The sequence below is a fragment of the Dioscorea cayenensis genome, chromosome 11 (assembly GCF_009730915.1).
Source record: "Dioscorea cayenensis subsp. rotundata cultivar TDr96_F1 chromosome 11, TDr96_F1_v2_PseudoChromosome.rev07_lg8_w22 25.fasta, whole genome shotgun sequence".
Taxonomy (NCBI): Eukaryota; Viridiplantae; Streptophyta; class Magnoliopsida; order Dioscoreales; family Dioscoreaceae; genus Dioscorea; species Dioscorea cayenensis.
The window spans coordinates 16,522,939-16,530,487 of NC_052481.1; the positions used below are offsets into that span (position 1 = coordinate 16,522,939).

The following is a 7,549-nucleotide window of genomic DNA, read 5'->3' on the forward strand; positions in this document are numbered from 1 at the left end:
ACTCATCCACAAGGATTATCAAGATAGATCCTCAACCCTAGTGTCACTCTAAGGGAAAATCAATACAACAAGCATTCAAGGTTGAAACTCAATTAAAACATCAATTAAAAAAGCATAATAAGAGTCAATGAAACAAAATCATCTTAGGGTTTACATGTCTAAGCAACCACTAGGGGTTTAGCTCTCCATGGAGCTATACACAATCAACAATGAAATCGAAAGTAAATGCAAGAAATCCATAGATAAAACCCCCTTGTAGTCTGTATCAATGGTCTTGTGGAGCCGCCTCGTCTTTTCCAAGGGTTCCCTTGTCAAGCTCCCCCAACAACTCTCTTCCAAAGATCTTTGAATCGATGCTGACGACACCTCGCTGAATCGATGCCGACGAAAGCTCCCCCAATAACTCTCTTCCAAAGGAACTCGATGTTGAAGGCCATAGAGCCGCTCCAAAAACTCAAGCAGAGCCTCTCGAAACCCTAGCCGCGAGCGCCTCCAAAAGTGGGCAAAAGATGGGAAAAAGATCCTTTAATAACTCTCAAAACACAGTATTTGTAGAGGCTGGAATCGGGCATCCATACGGGCATGTGGAATTTCAACACGGCCGTGTGGATTTCCAGAACTTATTTCCTGCGATATGTGAATAGTATTTACTATAGTAATTTTGCTACATTAAACTGCTATAGCACTCCGCCAAAATGCTCCCGATTCCACTTTTTTCATTGAGGCCACATAAATGGGCACACATCCATGTAGTATATTTTGGTCGTGTCTTCAATGAAACCATATTGACGGAGCTCTTGCTAGTATTGCACAAGTCAGAACAAATGGGTGTGACTGATATTGTGTCTCTGCTCTATATGTATTCACTTGAGCACAATGGAGGTTGGCACACACCCACATGTCTTTGAGCACAAATTGTGTATTCACGTTTGTTCAACCCAAGAACTTCATCAACAATTGGATCCACGATCTACTTTTGCTTTTTTTTTTTTTCATCCAACTTTGTCTCCACAACCCTAAATGCACAAAATAACACAAATACACATGCATAAGCGATAAAATTTGATAAAAGTGATGCTCAATGTAAGAAAATAATACTTCGTATTAGTTATACACAAGCACTCATCAAACTATATCACACTTAAGCTTTTACTTGTCATCAAGCAAAAATAAAGCATTAAAGCATTTAAGAAGGAAACTTGAAAGTGCTTGGCCTTAGGTTCACCAAAAGCATGCAAAAGAAGCATTTCACAAGTGAGGAAAAATTCCAACACCGAATAAGAGAAATCAATGCTTTAGCTAAAAACTTGAATAAAAAAGGACAACAAACCCGATATTGTGTAGTGTGTGTAAACGCACTCAAGTTAACCCAAAAATGTACTACTCAAAGCTCTAATTGAGAGGGACTTATTTATGTACAAAAGGAAAAGAGAAGGTAGTAGCTTCACTACATCCTCCAAGGTAGCCTTTTCCTAGGCGGCCGCCAAGGTGGCTTTCACACTTTCGAGGTGATAGCTCTTTCTACCGGGGTAGTAGCTTTCACTTATCCCATGAGATAGCTCTTTCTCTCATTAGGGAATAACTAGTATCCAACTTATGAGAGTAGCTTCATACTTCATATGTGATGGCTCTTTCCACCCCCAATGCATAAACAAGCAAACACATAATTTTTTTTCTTTTTCTTTTTTCATTCATTCATCCATTTTTTTTTCAAACTAAAAACAGTCCCTTAAACGTTGAACTTGAGTTTCCACAAGGTTTAGTGAATATTTTGTGCAACAAGTGTTAATCAGACATAAATTCCTAAAAATTCAAGTAAAAACTAGACCATGATAGTATTCAATGTTAAGAATTTTTCTAAACTTAAGAATACAACCATTGTAACTGAGGTGAACCGCCATTGGCTACATGAGCAAGAACAATGAAAGTATAAGTAAAAAACATTTGTAATGTGACCTTCCCTCCACACTTAAGATGTACATTGCCCTCAATGCACGTGTGCAAGCACACTAAAGAAGTATAACAATAAAAAACAATGTGTGCAAATGGGCAATTGAAACAATACTCCCCTGAACTCCTAATGGTACGTTTGATGGAGCACACACGGCCATGTGAATACCACATTGGCCGTGTTTATGACTATTCCTCACATTCCAGACTCACAAGACTATCTGCACATATACACAAGGGGGTTTAGTGAAGCTCAACAAAAATAAAATAAAATCGAGTCTATAAAGATATGAAATTGACATATAACTCGAAATAACTGAAAATAAAAGATAAACTCAGAAGAAAGATCCTTTTTGACTGGTACAAGTCCTAATAAAATGCAGAAATAAAGTAACAAAACATAAAGACAGAGTAAAGTAAAGACGCCTCAAACGTCGGTGTCATGTGATGTTGTCTCTGCTTCTGTTGGTGAAACTGCTGCTGGTGGATCAACTGGTGCTGTTGGTGGTGGTGATGAAGCTGGAAATGTTGGAGAAGTGCTGGGTCTCATCATCACAAAGGGAGAAGTTGCATCTCGCTCGTGAATCTGCTGTAAGATGTCGAGACGCGCAATCACCTCTGTATGGTTCACAGCCTGTGTCACGAGAACCTTAGTTAAATCTGACTGTAGCACCCCCACCGCACTATTGAGCCTCTCAAAATGATCATGGGCTCGAGTCAGAGAGAAATTTTACACTAGACGTGGCTCCTGTGTTGCATGGGTGCCTCCGTCTCCCTCCGCTCCGGCTGTGGCTCGAAAGGAGGCTGTGAACACTCTACTATCTCTCCCTCTCCCTCGGGTGTCTTAGGTAGGGGCATGATCATCACGTAGATGCCGTCTCTGTATCCGTGGATTATCCCCATAAGTCGCATGGTCTCCAAGCCGAGGGGAGATGGTACAATCATCTTTATGGCCCTTCTGATCGCCTCCATCAGCCTCACCCTCATAATGAGTCGAGTAATGTATGGGCCCGAGAAGAGAACTCCGACTCTTGCGTACTGGCCCTAGTGGTGCAAGTACTCGGCCAGGATGTGTCCAAGATAGAGCGGCTCGCTTTGTACCATCGAATAGAGATAGAGCAACTTTTGTCGGCTCAAAATCCCAGTACTATCACCACGGCCATTCACTGATCTGCTCAGGTTGACATCAATGTATCGATAAGCGGGTCGAGAATGGCATGTCACCTTTGAGACCCCCGGCTCATACTGCCCTTGTTCAGACAACGTCCTGTAGGCACGCTGCGGTGTCAAACTGCCGGGATAATCATTCGGCAACTGTTTATACTCCTTTATATCAATGAACACCTCATCATAAAGACCCAATCGGACTGAAAACTATGTAATGCTCATATTGTGATACTGTCTGAAGGCCCTGAACTGGATGGCATCGACGCTATCGAAGCAGGAGTACGAGCGGTCTAACTCAAATGACACAAGCACCTCTAAAATGAGCATTCAGATAGCTGGCTCTCGAATAAAAAGTAGTCGCCTCCAGCTACCCATGGAGAGCAGTTCTACCTAATCAGGCATATCATCCTCCAAATGAATCTTCCTAAGTGCTCTCAAATCTAGGAACCGTGTCTGGCCGAACTTGAGCTTCGATAGTCGCTCAAAATGGACCTGATGCTCGGGGATGGAAAACTCTAACTACTCAGGTGAGGGCTCTTAGGGACGCTTGCAGGCTGCTTTCTTAGACTTGGAAGCCATACCTACAAGAATAAAAAAGAAAACAATCAAATTAAACTTTAAAAACTCAATCTGCAGGAATCCACATGGTCGTGTGGAAATTCCACACTCCCCGTGTGGATCTTCAGGGCTTGAAAGCTACACGGCTAGGTTGCAAAAATCTCGAAAATACATCAAAAATCCATTATAAAATCACTCTAAATGCACTCACCAACCATTTAAACATAAAATACATGCAAAATCAGCAGAATAATCAAAAGAAATCAAGATTGGGTGAAGGAAATAGAAGAAGGAAGCTTATTGACGAAATAAGAATGAAAAACTTCGAATGCGGCTGGAAAACTCACTCAAATCTCTATAAATAGATGGTGAATGGTCGGGAAGGTGAAGAGAGGCGTTCTCTTAGCATTTGGGAGTTATAGAATGAAGGGGTGTGAGTAGGTTTTAAAGAAAAATCGTGCCTCTTGACGTTTTGTGCATCCACACGAGCGTGTGGAAATTATCCACGCCTGTGTGACTCTCACAGGGTTGCTCACTGGGGCAGACACATGCCCCTGGGTGCTCTCGGGATATCCTTTTTTTGCCTCTGAACGCATCTACACAGGTGTGTGAAAATTCCCCACCCCTGTGTGCCAGACCCACAAGGGCACCCACACGCCCTTGTGGCTTCTCTGTCCTCCTGAGAAAAATTCTGAGTGTTTCACACGCCATGTGAAAATTCCACACGGGCGTGTGGATGCTCACAGGGGTACTCACAGGGCACTCACACGCCCCTGTGTGCTCTCGTGAAGGAGATGAAGTCTTTGCAGAGTTTCACACGGGCATGTGGAAATTAGCCACGCCCGTGTGCCATTCAGAGGGTCATCCATAGCGGCATTCACACACCGTTGTGTCTTCTCAGGATGGAGTTTGAGAACTCTGCAGAGATCCACACGCCCGTGTGGAAATTACCTACGGGCGTGTGACCATCGCAAGGTCACTAATAGGGGCATTCACAAGCCCCTGTGTCTTCTCGGGACAGAGAAGTTAAGCTTTGAATGGAAACACACACCCGTGTAGAAATTCCACACGGCCGTGTGTCTTCTCTGGATGACTTAGAAAAATTTACAAACTCTGTAGAGAGATTCCTGCATGCTCATGCATATACGGCGGCTGTATAAACATTGAACACTTGACCAAAGACTTATGAACACATGCTAAAATGACCTGAAACTTCGCTAATCACAATTAAGCACACTAAAACACCAACAATCCATGAGAAAACACATCAATAGCATGTAAAAATCAAGACACCAACACTAACGCTCTTATTTATGCAAGTACTAAACTAAAACCTAGAAAAACAGTAAATGCTTGGGTTGCCTCTGAAGAAGCTCTTGTTTAATGTCACTAAGCTTGACGTACCTGTTCTTATCTCATGGGGGTTCATGAATAAAAGTTTTCCTCTTACTTACAACTTGAAAGCATGATGAACACAATTGTTTCAAAGTAGAGGGGGAGTTATCGAGTTTGTTAACACACAAGGGTTCGTCACCCTTACTCTGTGCATGCAAATCCCCATTAGTATTGGGGCGCTTCTTGTGATGTCTCCTTGCTCTCTTCAACTTTTGGATCATCCTCTTTATGAATCCCGGGGTAGGTTGCAACTTGTCCTCTAGTCCAAGTGATAAAACTTCCTCATTCTCCACTTCTTGATCTAACAATCCCTCAAATGGTGTCAAGGAAATACAAGGTATCATTAAAATCAAGAGAATGTCGCATGGCTTCAGTGAGGCGATATGTCAGCTTGTCATCACCAACTCTTAATGTCAACTCCCCACTGTCCATGTCAATGAGAGCCTTGGAAGTGCGCAAGAACGGCCTCCCAAGTATCAATGAAACCTTGGTATCTTTATCAACATCCAACACCACAAAGTCCAAAGGAAATATCTACTTGTTAACTTTCACAAGTACATCTTCAATGAAGCCTCTCGGATGTCTAACTGTTCGGTCAGCCAATTGAAGTGTCATCTGAGTGTGCCTAGGCTCTCCCAAGCCTAGCTTTTGAAAGAATGTATAAGGCATGACACTGATGTTAGCCCCTGAATCCGCCAATCCCTTCTCTTCACCCAAATTGCCAATATTACATGGAATGATGAAGCTCCCTGAATCTTTCTTCTTGTTCAGCATATTCTTTTGCAACACCGCCGAGCATGAAGCATCTAGAATTACAGATGCACTTTCCTCCAGCTTCCTCTTGTTATTCAAGAGGTCATTGAGAAACTTTGCGTAACGAGGCATTTGGGACAATGCCTCCACAAATGGGATGTTGATGTGCAACTACTTGAATAGACCCAAGAACTTCTTGTATTGCTCATCATTTTGGTCGTTCTTCAATCTTGAAGGGTAGGGAATTCTTGGCTTGTCAGGTGGGACTGCCACCTTCTTTTCTTTGGCTCTCTCCTCAACCTCCACGACCTTGGGTGACTTAACATTTGTCTTCTCACTAGGGAGCCTACTCTCAACTTCACAACCACTTCCCAAAGTGATTGCCTTCACATACTCTCTTGGATTAGTCTCAGTGTTGCTAGGCAAACTCCCTTGAGTTTTTTCTAAAAGTAACTTTGAAATTTGTCCCACTTGGTTCTCCAAGTTGTGCTATAATGCTGTGTGGTTGCGAAGTGTGGCTTGTTATTGTTGTTGTTGGAAACCCGGTGGTGCCATAGCCTTCTGCTGCCCTTGATTACTCCAAGAAAGGTTTGGGTGGCTCCTCCACCCCGGATTGTATTTTTTGCTATACGGATTTCCTTGACCTCTCATTGCATTACTTGCAAAATTCAACTGTTCCACTAAAAATGTACCACCAATAGAAATCGGGCAATCAGATAAAGCATGTCCTCCCCCACATCTAGTGCAACTCATCATTGCCGTCTCTCTAGGAGAAGTTAGAATATCTAACTTCTTGCTCAATGACTCAACCTGGGCCGCCAATGATGTGACTGCATCAATCTCATAAAGTCCGGCTACCTTCTTTTCATCCCGTGTATTCCATTGATAACTGTTCATAGCCATCTCTTCAATAAGCTGTCGGGCTTCTTCAGGGGTTTTGCTTCCTAAGGTACCTCCTGCTGCAACATCAATTAATTGATTCGTGCTTGGGTTCAAACCATTATAGAAGGTATTGATAATCATCCAATCGAGGAACCCGTGCCGAGGACATTTCCACAGGAGATCCTTAGACCTATCCCATGTCTCAAAAAGAGACTCTAATTAAATTTGCACAAAAGAGGATATTTCATCCCTAAGCTTTAAATATCAGGCAAGAAAAGCTTCTACCATTTTCTTCCATGTAGTGATCGATGCTCTAAGTAATGAATGTAGCCATTGCTTTGCTCTCCTTTTAAAAAAAAATGGGAAGTCCCTCAACTTGATAGCATCATCCGTGACACCATTAATCTTGAGCATGTCGCACACTTGCAAGAAGTTCTCAATGTGATCGTTTAGATCCTCATCGGCTAAACCATTAAACTGTGCCAACTGCTGTAAGATCTGGATGAAGCCTGGTTTGAGCTTAAAATTCTGAGATGTGATTGGTGGCCGCACAATACTAGACTGCGTGCTGAGAACTGCGGGTCTTGCATATTCTGAGATGTCCTCTGCTACTCATATTGTTCTGCCATATTATCAGACTCGTCACCTTCTATCTCAGCTTGATTTGACTGTTCTTGCACAGGTTCTTTTCCCTTTATATGAATTTATTTTCCAACATCTGGATCATCTTTAACCAATGGCGAAAGGTTTCCTTAGGTCATAACCTGGCACTACAATCAAAGAAAGAAAAATAAATCAAAATGATGGAAGAATAAGAAAGTGTGAAATAGGCAAAGTGATGAAT

At 42.4% G+C, this 7,549-nt stretch overlaps 1 non-coding gene across 1 annotated transcript; it reads left to right on the top strand.

Moving 5' to 3' along the window:
• Positions 1-6,856: 6,856 nt before the first annotated feature.
• LOC120272887 lies at positions 6,857-6,963 on the top strand. Its single transcript, XR_005540420.1, has one exon. It is a non-coding gene; the product is annotated as a small nucleolar RNA R71 (small nucleolar RNA).
• The last annotated feature ends 586 nt before the right edge of the window (positions 6,964-7,549 follow it).